The 15,088-nt window shown below is 42.0% G+C and overlaps 1 protein-coding gene across 1 annotated transcript in view; it reads right to left on the bottom strand.

Moving 5' to 3' along the window:
* The window catches only part of msraa (methionine sulfoxide reductase Aa), a 269,008-nt gene extending 254,333 nt beyond the window's left edge, over window positions 1-14,675 (bottom strand). Inside the window, exon 1 of the mRNA XM_078399436.1 lies at window positions 14,476-14,675. The gene's annotated coding sequence lies outside the window, so the exon portion shown is untranslated. The remainder of the gene's footprint in view (window positions 1-14,475) is intronic.
* Between the last annotated feature and the right edge of the window lie 413 nt (window positions 14,676-15,088).

The raw sequence follows: 15,088 nt of genomic DNA, 5'->3' as shown, positions 1-15,088 counted from the left end.
ACCTACTGTAAGGTCAACAAAAGACATCTGATTGACTAATCGTATGGTATGACAATTGACTAAATGAACAGACTATTGACTGACCAACTGTATGCAATGCTGTTTAGCTGATCATGGGCGCAATGACTGATGAACCATGCAGAGCACTATTTGACTTACAACACTGAGGATTGAAAGATAAACCATTCAGACCAATAGTTGTGCAATAAACTGAATGGATTAAGCAATGATGAACTATCCATTTGAGCAGCAATTTAGTTACTGCATGGATTTATGACTCATCTAACCAATGGAGCACCAATAAATTTTTCAAAACCCTGACCGTGCCACTATATAGATTGATGACTGACCAACTATGCAAGGTGAATATTGGCCGACTATGTGGAGCTCTGACTCACTGACCATGTAGAGTCTGATTCTTTGGAACACCTATTGACCCATTCCATCAAGTGTAGATGAACTGACAAATGGAGCGATGATTAACTGACCACACAAAACAATAATAGGTCATCCATATAGACTTGCAAGAACCGACCTACTGACCTATAGAGTTATAATTGACTGTGTATGGAGCTTGGAGAGACCAGCTGAGATATAATTTATGCACTGTAGTTTGCTGATGATTATAAACTTGAGTGCCAGTGTGGACAAGGAGATGCAGTGAGGTTGCAAGTGGATAGGTCAGTCCGGTTGAAAGTACATTTTTGTAGAAAGCATAGAAAGATGGAATATTTTTACACGGTGAGAGATTGAAAGATGGATTTCAACTACATCAAGGAATCATTGTACACGAACTACTGTTAGTTAATGAGCAGGTATAGCACCCAATAGGAAGGTTAACGGTATATTGAACTGCAGACAAGTCAAGTTGAGTTAATTGTCAGGTGCACAAGTACGGTGAAGAACAGGTGCAATGAAAATCTGACTTACAGCAATATCATTCAGATTGGCTTACATAAAAAATAGAAACATAGAAAATAGGTGCAGAAGTAGGCCATTCGGCCCTTCGAGCCAGCACCGCCATTCAATATGATCATGGCTTCATGGTAGAAAGCGGAAGTTGGTGGTGAAGGTTTTATTTTCAAACTGGAGGCCTGTGCCTCAGGGATCAGTGCTAGGTCCATTGCTAGGTCATCTATATCAATGATTTGGATGAGAATGTAGAAGGCATAATTTGTAAATTTCAGTTGACACTAGACAGTGATGATGGATATCAAGATTTACGGCGGGATCTTTATCAGCTGGGCAGGTGGGACAGGAAATGGCTTATGGAGTTTAATTCAGACAAGTGCGAGGAGTTGCAGTTTGGGCAGGACCTTCACTGTGAAATGTTTGGCTGTGGGAAGTGTTGTAGTGCAGACGGATCTAGGAGTATAGGTACATAGTTCACTAAAAGTGGTGTTGCAGATTGATAGGGTGGTGAAGAAGGCTTTTACAATAGACAATAGACAATAGATGCAGGAGTAGGCCATTCGGCCCTTCGAGCCAGCACCGCCATTCAATGTGATCATGGCTGATCATTCTCAATCAGTACCCCGTTCCTGCTTTCTCCCCATGCCCCCTGACTCCGCTATCCTTAAGAGCTCTGTCTAGCTCTCTCTTGAATTTATTCAGAGAATTGGCCTCCACTGCCCTCTGAGGCAGAGAATTCCACAGATTCACAACTCTCTGACTAAAAAAGTTTTTCCTCATCTCTGTTCTAAATGGCCTACCCCTTATTCTTAAACTGTGGCCCCTGGTTCTGGACTCCCCCAACATTGGGAACATGTTTCCTGCCTCTAACATGGTACATTAGCTTTCATCAGTCAAGGAAATGAGACTAGATTTTGGAACGTTATGTTATAACTGTACAAGACCCTGGTCGGGCAGCAGTTAGAATAGTGTGTTCAGTTTTGGTCAGCTGGACAGAGTGTGGATTGAAAGGATGTTACCAGCACTTGAGGCCTTGAGCAATAAGGAGAGGTTAAGCAGGCAAGGACTTTATTCCTTGGAATGCAGGAGGGTGAGGGTGATCTTATAGAAGTGTATCAAATCAAGAGGGGAATAGATGCGGTGAATGTACACTTTGCCCAGAGTAGGGGAAATCAAGAACTAGTGAGCATAGGTTTATGGTGAGAGGAAAGATTTAACAGGAACCTGAGTAGCAAATTTATTCACACTGAGTGTGGTGGGTATATGGAACTTGCCACTAGAGGAAGTGATTGATGCAGGTTTAAAAGGTATTTGGAAAGGGACTAACATAGGGACTAGCATAGATGGGGCATCTTGGTCAGCATGGACAAGTTGGCTGAAGGGCCTTTTTCCATTCTCTATGACTCTATGACAAAATGGAATGCTAGGTTTGTGCCTTTTCTTTCATTTTAAACATTCATTCCCTTGACACTGGCTGCATTTGGTGACAAACTCAAAATGCTCCTCTCTCTGGCCACTGTGACAGCAATTCTCAAACCCACAACCTCTTCTGCCACAAGTAGGTTATGGAAATGTCCAATCCTGACTTGGAAAAATAATGGCAATCATTCAATGTCACCGGGTCTTAATCTCTTCTCTCCAAATGCACTGTGCGAGCATCTTCACTAGGATTGCAATGGTTCAAATAGGTGGCTCACCACCAAACCTGAAGGACCCTTAGGGATGGCCAATAAATGCTGGCTTTGCAGTGAAGCTAAGGACACAACAAAGTGTGCTGCATTAGCATAGATAAGCTCCACTTATAACAATGTGCTGCCTTGACAGATGCGAACACATTTTCGGACATATTGTATACATATACAGACTGAGGCAACAGCTGGAGGCCATGCTGCAGCCTGAGGCTTGACTGGAACGGGCACCGCTCCAGGACAATGGGCATTTATAGCCAGCTGCTCTTAAAGCAACCTGTACTTTGAAAATAGTGCCGAAACCTGGCAATTCTTGTAGAATGTGTCAGTGGACTATTTCTATACACTTTGTACTTAATCTAAGATTGTACTTACAAATAATATTACTTTACTGAATTGTATGCAGAAGGAATTTCACTGTACCTCGGAACATGTGACAAAGAACCATTGAACTGTTGAGATACGAAACAGTGAGTGATACGTTCTGCACTTTAATGGATGTTTTACATTTTCAAAAACGTGTTGTGTAATCAGAACAAAGTGCCACATTGACAGATGTAATGCAAGGACAGAGATATACTCCCCTGGCAGCAATATAATTCACTGACAGATATGATCCACATTTTCAGAAATACGCTGCATTCAGAGAGATGTGCTGCATCATCTGAGATATGCTGCATTTTCAGTGCCATTCTGCAATATCAGAAGTATAATGGGTGGCTAGAAAGATGTGCCACACTGCTGCATTGTCAGAAATGTTCAGCAAATTTAAAAGTGCACTACATTTCCACAGACATGGTGCACTGAAAGGAATGTTCCCCGGTGATGGAGGTGTGGTGCAGTGATTGGAAAATGTCCCAGTGGAGGTGTGGCACAGTGACAGACATGTGCCCCAGTGATGGAGTTGTGGTGCAGCATTTGGAAACAAGATCTGCGGATTCAGAGGAGTTCTGCATTTTCAGGGAATCTCTCCATTGTCAACGTTGTGTTGCATTAACAGAGATATATTTTAAGACATTTGCAACTGTGAGAAGGATATGGAGTACTTGAGGATGTGGTCTGTATTTCCAGAAATGTTCTGCATTATCAGGGCTCTATAGCATTGGCAGAGATTTTCTTCATTTTCATGGATATTCTGTAGCGATATCGATATTCTGCATTATGAGAGATGTGTTACATTTTCAGGGATATTCTGGACAAACAGCAATGTGCAGCATTTTCAGAGTTGTGATGCTGTAATAGATATATTCTATCATTGCATTTGAATCACTGACAGACATTTTTGCATTTACAGAAATGTTTTTTTGCCAGGTATGTCCAGCATTGACAGAATGTGCAGAAATGACAAGGGATCACTCAGGTGACATATGTGCTGCCATGAAAAAGTTTTGCATTTTTAACGATTTGCTGCATTATGATGTGTTGCATTTTCTTTGATTTGCTGAATTATCAGTGAATTCCTGCAGTGACAGCAATGTGCTGCATTAATGGGTGTTTTGCATTTTTATTCATCTTCAGTATTATACAAATGTGCTGCTGGAACAGAGTTTTGCTGCCCTGGCAAAAATGTGCTGCATTAGTAAAGGTGTGCTGCTGAGACCAGGATATTTGTTATACTCAGGATGGTGTTGTTATTAGAAAAGATCGACAGTGACAGAGATGTGCTGTATTGCTAGAGACTTGCTGAAATGTTAGAAATTGCAGAAATTTGCTGCATTGATGGAGATGATAGATATGCCGACAAAGATATGCAGACAAAAATATGCAGACTAGATAGCTGCGCGCCGCGTAATCAGAGGTGTGTTACAGTCATAGAGTTGCTCTGGATTGAGATAATCTATATTCACAGAGATGTGCCGCATTAACAGTGATATACTGCAGTGTCAGCAATATATTGTAAAGCCGCAGATGTGCGGCGTTTACACAGGAGTTGTATGGTGCTTCAGATATACTGCACTCTCAGAGACAAGCTCCACTGATGGTCATTCAAGAAATGTTCCGCATTAACAAGACATGTGCTGCAGTGTCAGTGATGGGCTGCACCAACAGGATTGATCCGTATTTTTAGGGATGTTCTGCGATGACAGATATACCCTGCATTGTCAGAGATTTGCCATACTATCACAGATTTGCTATGCTGACAGATGTTTTGTGCATTTCCAGATATATTCTACATTCTGAATATATACTAGAGCGGCAGATATGTCCTGCATTTTAAGTGCAGACACTCTGCAGTTTCAGATATGCTGCTTTATCAGAGATGTACTGTCGTGACAAGGGTCTCCAGCAGTGAAATTGTGTTGCACTGATAGAGTAGAAACATTCAGGGTGGCATTCAAAACCTTGAGACAAGCATCGGGAGAACACTGGGGCCCTGTGCAAGCAGCAGAGGAAGCAGACTACCGAACAAACCATCCACCTGCCGGCCCTATCTGCCCCATTGTGCAAGAGCTTACCGTTTCCGCATTGATTTTATCAACCACAGAGTCCACAAAATCCGTGGAAGCGAGTCATCCTCTTTCATTTTCAGGGATCTGCTGATTTATTAGATACATGCTGCGGAGACTGAGATGTGGTATTGTTATAATGATATTCTGCATTTTTTTGTAAATGCTAAATTATCAGAAGTATGTTGCAGTGACAGAAATGTGCTGCGTTAACATAAATATCACGCCTTGTCTGAAAATTGATGCATTGGGACAGGTAAGCAAGCAAGTTTATCAGATCTGACAGAGATGTGCTGCCATGACAATGGTGTACTGCAGTTATAGGGATATACTGCAGTGACAGGGAAGTATTGCAGTGACAGAAATGCACTGCAGTGACAGGGCAGTGCAGCAGTGAAAGGGATGCACTGCAGTGTCAGTGGTTTATTGCAGTGTCAGAGGTGTATTACAGCGACAGTAGCGTACCACAGTGACAGGAATGTACTGCAATGAGTGGTGTATTGCTGTGACATGGATGCCATGCATTGACAGTGATGCACTGCAGTGACGCAAATGTACTATAGTGACGGAAAGTACTGCAGTGACTGGTGCATTGCAGTGACAGGAATGTACTGCAGTGACAGGAATGTACTACAGTGACAGTGGTGTCTCACAGTGCCAAGGATGTGCTGCATTATCAGAGAATGCTGCAGCAATAACTTCTCTGCATTGAATGGGTTTTTTTCAGTGTTCTGTTGCTTTGTTAGAGATACACTGCATGACCATGTTGAGCTACATTTTCAAGGATGTGCTGTAGTGGGGCAGATTGTCTGCTTTGACAGGGATCTGCAGCACAGCACATCTCTGCAAATGCACATTTTATCAGAAAATGTAATAGATCTCAGATAATGCAATATATCTGTAATTAAATAAATTTTCTGAAAGTACACAATATACATATTACTGCAGCGCATTCTATCAATGCAGTACATCTGAAAATGTAGAACGCTGACATGTGCTGCAAAGAAATGGACCTGCTTCTGTGAATAGCAAAGACATGTTGCTTTACACTGGCATGCTTCAGAGTCAGACATGTGTGCTGCAGTGACAAAGATGTGCAGCTGAAACAGAGATGTTGAGATGTTGTGCTTTGTCACAGAAGTGCTGCCGCAGCAGAGACGTGCTGCACTGATGTGCTGCTGTGACTGATTTGCAGGATTGACAGAAATATTTTGCAGTTTTAGCTATGTTTCATTAGCCAAGATGTGCTGCACTGGTAGTGATCTACTACATTTTACGACAGGTTATGCATTGGCTAACATGTGCTGCATTGTTGGAGATTTACTGCAATGACATTGTTTATGACAAAGATATGTAAGATATATAGTGGACTGGTAGACTTTTAATGCATTTTCATCTACATTTTCAGGCATATTGCAGTGACAGTATATATGTCTTGCATTTTATGAAACAGTCTGCAATTCCAGACACATTACATTATAATTTTCAGCCGTATCCCGGGTCATATTGTACTGATTTTCATTCGGTATTTATACCGAATGACAATAAAGTTCTGTTATACTGTTATACTGTTATACTGTTACAGAGATTGCTGCAGTAACAGCGACATGCTGCATTGCTGAATATGTCTACGGGTCATGCAGACATGTTCTGAATTATCAAAGAAGCACAGCTGTGACAGATTTTCTGCAGTGACTGATAGGGAAGAGTGACAGAGATGTGTGTATTATTAGTGATGTGCTGCAAAGATAGAGATATGGTTTGTTGACAGAGACACGAGCAGTGACCAAGGTGTCCTATTTTGATGGGATGTGCTGCATTGAAAGCGATTTTCAGCATTGACAGTTACTTTTTTACATTTTCCAGCATGATGCCATGGGAGATGTTTTGAGTCCATGGAGCTGTTGAGCTGTTCTGCAGCAATGGTGCCATGAAGCACAAACAAGGGCCTTCTGCATTTTTCGATGTTTGATACTTTTAGAAATATTCTGAATTTTCAGATGGATTGGCATTGATAGAGGAATGCTGTGTTGACAAGAGCACACTTGTCAAAAATGTACTGCTCTTTTCGAGATATGATTCAGTGCTGGAGGTGGTTCGTATTTGCAGGAATGTACCACAGTGCAGGAGATGTACCACAATGAGGGAGACGTACTGTTTTTTTCAGATGTATAATAAATTATCAGATATATTCTGCATTTACAAGGATATGTTGCTTTATTGTACAGTTACAGAGATTGCTGCAGTAACAGGGGCATGCTGCATTGCTGGATATGTTACAGGCAATGCAGGGCAAAAGCTTGCGGGGAATATAAAAACTGACTCTGAAAGCTTCTTTAGATATGTAAAAAGGAAAAGATTAGTGAAGACAAATGTAGGTCCCTAACAATCAGAGACATGAATTTATAATGGGAAACAAGGAAATGGCAGAACAGTTAAACAAGTACTTTGGTTCTGTCTTCACTAAGGAAAACATAAGCAATATCCCAGAAATACTAGGGGACCGAGGATCTAGTGGGAGGGAGGAACTGAAGGGAATCCACATTAGTCTGGAAATGGTGTTAGGTAAATTGTTGGGATTGAAGGCAGATAAATCCCCAGGGCCTGGTGGTCTGCATCCCAGAATACTCAAGGAGGTGGCCCTAGAAATCGTGGATGCATTGGTGATCATTTTCCAATGTTCTCTCTACTCAGGATTAGTTTCTGTGGACTGGAGGGTAGCCAACGTAACTCCATGTTTTATGAAAGGCGGGAGAGAGAAAACAGGGAATTATAGACCAGTTAGCCTTACATCGGTAGTGGGGAAGATGCTTGAGTTGATTGTGAAAGATGTTATAGCAGCGCATTTGGAAAGCAGTGACAGGATCGGTCAAAGTCAGCATGGATTTATGAAGGGGAAATCATATGCTTGACTAATCTTCTGGAATTTTTTGAGGATGTAACAAGTAGATTGGATAAGGGAGAGCCATTGAATGTGGTGTATCTGGACTTTCAAAAAGCCTTTGACAAGGTCCCACACAAGAGATTAGTATGCAAAATTAGAGCACATGGTATTGGGAGTAGGGTATTGACATGGATAGAGAACTGGTTGGCAGACAGGAAGCAAAGAGTAGGAATTAACGGGTCCTTTTCAGAATGGCAGGCAGTGACTATTGGGGTGCTGCAAGACTCGGTGCAGGGACCCCAGTTATTTACAATATATATTAACGATTTAGATGAGGGAATTAAATGTGACATCTCCAAGTTTGCGGATGACACAAAGTTGGATGGCAGTGTAAACTGCGATGAGGATGCTATGAGACTGCAGGGTGACTTGGATATGTTGGTGGGGCAGATGCTTGGCAGATGCAGTATAATGTGGATAAATGTGAGGTTATCCACTTTGGTGGCAAGAACAGGAAGGCAGATTATTATCTGAATGGTGTCAGATTAGGAAAAGGGGAGGTGCAACGAGACCTGGGTGTGCTTGTACATCAGTCACTGAAAGTAAGCATGCAGATACAGCAGGCAGTGAAGAAAGCTAATGGCATGTTGCCAATCATTGCGAAAGGATTTGAGTTTAGGAGCAAGGAGGTCCTACTGCAGTTGTACAGGGCCCTGGTGAGACTGCACCTGGAGAATTGGGTGCAATTTTGGTCTCCTCATTTGAGGAAGGACACTATTGCTGTTGACGGAGTGCAGCGTAGATTCACCAGGTTAATTCCCGGGATGGTGGGACTGACATATGATGAAAGAATGGGTCAACTGGGCTTGTCTGCACAGGAATTTAGAAGGATGAGAGGGAATCTTACAGAACTATATAAAATTCTTAAAGGATTGGACAGGGGAGATGCAGGAAAAATGTTCCCGATGTTGGGGGAGTCCAGAACCAGGGGTTACAGTTTAAGAATAAGGTGTAGGCGCCATTTAGGACTGAGATGAGGAAATACTTCTTCACCAAGAGACTTGTGAATCTGTGGAATTTTCTGCCACAGAAGGCAGTGCAAGCCAATTCACTGGATGATTTCAAGAGAGAGTTAGATTTAGCTCTTGGGTCTAAAGGAATCAAGGGATATGGGGAAAAAGCAGGAATGGGTTACTGATTTTAGATGATCAGCCATGATGACATTGAATGGCGGTGCTGGCTCGAAGGGCTGAATGGCCTACTCCTGCACCTACTCCACTGCCTTCTGTGGCAGAGAATTCCACAGATTCACAACTCTCTGGATGAAAATGTTTCTCCTCATCTCAGATCTAAATGGCCTAGCCTTTATTCTTAAACTGTGACTCCTGGTTCGGAACACCCCCGACATCAGGAACATTTTTCCTGCATCTAGCCTGTCCAATCCTTTAAGAATTTTACATGTTTCGATAAGATCCCCTCTCATCCTTCTAAACTCCAGTGAATACGGGCCCAGTCGACCCATTTTTTCAGCATATGTCAGTCCCGCCATCCCAGGAATTAACCTGGTGAACCCATGCTGCACTCCCTCAAGAGCAAGAAGGTCCTTCCTCAAATTAGGAGACCAAAACTGCACACAATACTCCAGGTGCGGTCTCACCAGGGCCCTGTACTACTGCAGTAGGACCTCCTTGCTCCTAAACTCAAATCCTCTCGCAATGAAGACCAGCATGCTTACTTTCAATGACCGATATACAAGACATCGAGGTCTCATTGCACCTCTGGGCAACAACCGAGAATTCTCAAATGCAAACAGATATGCAAGGTGATCGTAGGAATTAGATCTGGGAGTACCGTTTGGTTCCATATAATATAGATTGGAACTTCAGGCCAATACGGAGGAAGTGTTGTTAATGCACACAACACCTCCTTTTTACTATCAATATGTCGTAGAATAACACCACATTCCTCTAAAATGTCACCATCTTCCATTTCCTTCTTCCTCGTGAATATTGATGTGAAATCTATAGAATAAAACTCTCGTTGTTTGTTTCTTTGTACCTGAACTATAGCCAAAACGGTATGCGATAGCGCAACAATTTAGGCCCACCTCACTCACCGTCATCCCTTTGGTGCTGATGGAAGAAGTTTCATTGAAATCGGTGTTATATTTTTAAAGTTATTCACATTTTAAACTTTAAATCTATCTCCAAAGGAGGGAGGGAGGGAGAGAGGGAGGGAGGGAGGGAGGGAGGGAGGGAGGGAGGGAGGGAGGGAGGGAGGGAGTGGACGGAGGGGGGAGGGAGGGAGGGGGAGGAGGGAGGATAACGGGGGTTGAGGTGGATGGAGTGGGGGGGTCGGGGAAGGGGGATGGGGGTGGAGGGGGGAGGGGGAGGGAAGGTGGGAGGAGGGAAGGGGAGGGGAAGGGAGGGGGAGGGGGTGGAGGGAGGGGAGGGGCTGGAGGGGGAGGGGGAGGGGGAGGGGGAGGGGGAGGGGGAGGGGGAGGGGGAGGGGGAGGGGGAGGGGGAGGGGGAGGGGGAGAGGGAGGAGAGAGGGAGGAGAGAGGGAGAGAGGGAGAGGGGGGTGGAGGGAGGAAGAGGGGGTGGAGGGAGGGCAAGGGGGTGGAGGGAGGACGGAGGGGAGGGGGAGGGAGGGGGTAGGGGGAGGGGGGTAGGGGGAGGGGGGAGGGGGGTTGGGGAGGGCGGAAGGAGAGGGTGCTGAACCAATGCAGGAGAGGTTTGGGCCCAATGGGTCTACTTGGCCCAGTAGTTACTAAGGATCGTGCCCACTTCCTCTGATTCTGCACATAAACTCCTTTCATTTCCCTTGAGTGGACCTACCATTTCACTGGCCACCCACTTGCTCCTGATATACATTAAAAATACCTTGGGATTCTCTTTAATCCTACTAGCCAAGGATATTTCATGCCTCCATCTAGCCTTCCTAATTCCTTGTTTAACTTCTATCCTGTTCTTTTTGTGTTCCTCAAAGGGTTTTTGTCATCAGTTTCCGATGATTTCTTATTTTTTCTTGACTAAGCTTACAATTTATCTTGTCACCCAAGGACCCCAAACCTCGCCATCATTATCTTTTATTCGCACTGGAGTTTGCTCATCCTGAACACTAAGCAGTTGGTCTTTTAGAGATTCCCACATGTCAGTTACTCTCAATCTACCTACCCCAGTTTCTACATAATACTGTTGTAATTAGTTATCCCACAATTTAAGACTTTCACCTGAGGATCAGTCATTGCTGTATTTATGTGGAAATAAAGAACTGCAGATGCTGGTTTATACCAAAGATAGACACAAAGTGCTGGAGTAACTCAGCGGGTCAGGCAACATCTCTGCAGAAAAAAGGATAGGTGTCATTTTGGGTTGGGACCCTTCTTCAGACTAAAGGAAAGGGGAGTAGAAAAGTTAAGATGGCAGTTAGAAATAAATGGGTCCAAAGAGGATGGATGGCAGTCCGGGAGAGTCCAAGAGGAGGAGGAATGTTGGAGATGGGAAATGGGGCCATTGCTGGGTGGTGAGGACTCCTTCCCATAGAAGAAGCCACGGAGGCGGAGGCCTAAAAAGGTGCCCGACTGGAAACGTCACCTATCCTTTTTCTCCAGAGATGCTGCCTGACCCGCTGAATTACTTCAGCACTTTGTGTCCATCTTCACTGTATTCATAATGATCTAAAAATCGACAGATTTATGATCACTGTTCCAAAAAATGCTCCTCATTGAAATTTTGATCACCTGACCAGGTTCATTCCCCAACAGTCAATAATGGGGGAGTTAAAATCATCAACTACAACAACCCTGTTGTTTCTACATTTTTCCAGGATTTGCCTGCATATCTGTTCGTCTTGGCCCCACTGGACATTGGTAGCCCTGTGTTATAATCCCATTATAGTCAATTTTATTCCTGAGTTCAACCCATGTGGCCTCAGTATATACGCCCTCCACGATATTCTCTCTAAGTACAGCTGTGACATTCTCCTTCATCAATAGTGAAAGACCCCACCGCTTTTACATCCCCTCTGAAACACCTGAAACATCTGTACCCTGGAACGTTGAGCTGGCAGTTTTACTCTTCTCCCAACCAAGTTTCTGTAATGGTTTCAACATCGTAGTTCCAATAGACAATAGGTGCAGGAGTAGGCCATTCGGCCCTTTGAGCCAGCACCACCATTCAATGTGATCATGGCTGATCATTCTCAATCAGTACCCCGTTCCTGCCTTCTCCCCATACCCCCTGACTCCGCTATCCTTAAGAGCTCTATCTAGCTCTCTCTTGAAAGAATTCAGAGAACTGGCCTCCACTGCCTTCTGAGGCAAAGAATTCCACAGATTTACAACTCTCTGACTGAAAAAGTTTTTCCTCACCTCTGTTCTAAATGGCCTACCCCTTATTCTTAAACTGTGGCCCCTGGTTCTGGACTCCCCCAACATTGGGAACATGTTTCCTGCCTCTAATGTGTCCAACCCCTTAATAATCTTATATGTTTCAATAAGATCCCCTCTCATCCTTCTAAATTCCAGTGTACATAAGCCTAGTCACTCCAGTCTTTCAACATATGACAGTCCCGCCATTCCGGGAATTAACCTAGTAAACCTACGCTGCACGCCCTCAATAGCAAGAATATCCTTCCTCAAATTTGGAGACCAAAACTGCACACAGTACTCCAGGTGCGGTCTCACTAGGGCCCTGTACAACTGTCGAACTGTAGAACTGTAGTACATTAATACTAATCCGGACTAATTCCTTGCATTAAAATAAATAAACCTCAGTCTTTCAATCCTACTGTGTTCATCAACCAGGCCTTCTCTGGTATTGTTATGAGATTTACTTGTCTGAACCTTTACATTCTCCTCAATCGCTCTACCTGCTGACCTTCTATCCTGGTTCTCATCCCTTTGCCATATTAGTTTGACCCCTCCTGGGCAGCACTAGTTTCCTCTCATATAGATGCTTAGCAACTGAAGGTACATCAATAAAAAAATATAAAATAACTTTTTTTAATTGAAATAGATCTTTATTTTTAAATGAGATGGTCTTTTCGAATGGTCAAGTAATCTTTGCATGATTATTTCTAAGGGTCAGTAACTATTAAACTGTTTTGAATATATATAAAGCTGGAATACTATGTTTATTAGCAAAATTTAGAGTGTTATTCTTTGCAGAAATGTTACAATTTAGCCATCAATATGCTCTGGATGCTGTGGTACTCCTTATAAGAATTAGTCTTTTTTTTAAATCACTTTGGTCCTCATGTGATGCCAAAGTTCCCACTTTATTAGTCAGGATCAACAATGGTTTTATCAGTGTGATCTGAGTAAGGAATAATTTTAATCTAACCACCAAAACAGTTACATCGAATGGGATCGACCATTCAATCAATACCCTGCTACATTTAACATTCCATTGAGGCCGTTTGAAAGTAAAAATGAATGGGTATAAAGTGGGTGACAGGTCTGATCATGTCAGGATTGCTGAAGATAACCCTCATATATTTAAAATATTGCAATTTAAATATAAGATATTATAAACATTATATCTGTTCTGCTGTGCCTATAGTTTTCCTCTATTTGCTCCATCTTCCTTCCATTCCCTGCTGCTTCTCTTACTATAGCTTTTCCTCATATTCATGTTCCTCTTTACTTAATTTAATTTTAAAAATCCAAACTTAATTATATTCCTTTAGCATTTAAGCATACATACCTAAGTTGTGATTCATGCCACTGAAATTTCAACACCTATTTATTGAAAAGCTATTAATTCAGCTAATTAAGTACAAAGACATTAAAATCGAACCTGAATATTTTCTTAATGGTCAAAATCACCATTTTATTTAGGTGACATCACCCACAATGCTAGGGAGGTCATCTTATTACTGGCTCAGCTAGATCAGTGCTGATCATCTGTAAGTGGTACCTAAAGTGTTAATGTTCCTGATATTCTAAGGCTGAATCTCCCATTTAGGACCTCAGCATTAAGAAAACAATAGCTAACTTCTTTTTACTCATTTTGATAATGTTACTTGATTAGACATTTTGATGTTTGACTTGTGGCCATGAAAATTCTACTGCACCATAATTTAATTAGCATTACCGTGGTATGGCAAAGAAAATAGCTATTAGAGAATCACAGGATAAAACTGCAATTCAAATATTTTTTTTAATCTCTAATTCAATTATATCTTAATATCGTTCCATTATCCTGGAATTCATTTCGCTAATGAAAAACGTATCCAATCTGACCAAATTATATTTTTTCTTATTTTAATTTTTAATTTGCTATGATATTTCCCCAGTCTTCATTTTCCTCTTCACGCCCATGATCTTAAACAGCAATCTACAGTGAGATCCAATATACTGTCTGAAGAATCAAAGCTACTGGAGAAAAATGGGATCAGAATTTCCAATGCAGTTACTGTAATCTTTTACCAATACCTAGAAAGTAAAAACTTCTGGTTCACATAGCACATTTAATTGAGCAGAAATATGCAATGTCAAAGCAGACTAAGCAAGAAATGTAAAAACATAATTCTCTATTACCTTTTCTAAGTGTTGAACGAGCAGAGAGAGAGTGGGTGGTAATATTGCACAATGCTGCAAGCAGCTCGATAAACCCAAACTGTTTTCATATTGACGGTTGGACCAGCGAAAACACCATTTTCTACCAGCACTTCAATGCTCTTCAATAAAATTAAAGATGTAACCTTCATATAAAAGATTTGTTTGCTGTCTGGACATATCTCCGAATTCCATTTTGTATCAGAAATAGAGTTTACAGTTATCTTTGATATTGAAATCACATCTCCTTATTGGTTCACAGAATTTTTAAGCTTCCAAAAACCTATTCCTGAGAATTTAATGTCTGATGATAGAAATGACCTAATAGTTTCTTCCGGACTTCAAAACAGACACAGCATTTGCTATATAATAAAAGCCTCTTAATTACTGAAAGCCTAATCACAACAAATAAAAATAGAGTTCTGTTGTGACTAAAACTTTCCACTACTTGAATAACCTCAGCTATTCTGTTGCAATTGTGTTTTCAGCTTATAAATTTAAGATTTTCTTGCCTATAGGTCTTATTTATATGCATTAAGGCTATTAATTTCAATCGAATTGACTTTTCCATTGTAACTCTCCATTCTATTAACAT

This window comes from Rhinoraja longicauda, chromosome 5 (genome assembly GCF_053455715.1).
Source record: "Rhinoraja longicauda isolate Sanriku21f chromosome 5, sRhiLon1.1, whole genome shotgun sequence".
NCBI lineage: Eukaryota > Metazoa > Chordata > Chondrichthyes > Rajiformes > Arhynchobatidae > Rhinoraja > Rhinoraja longicauda.
The sequence above is the reverse complement of the archived record's forward strand: the minus strand, read 5'-3'. Positions and strand labels throughout refer to the sequence as shown.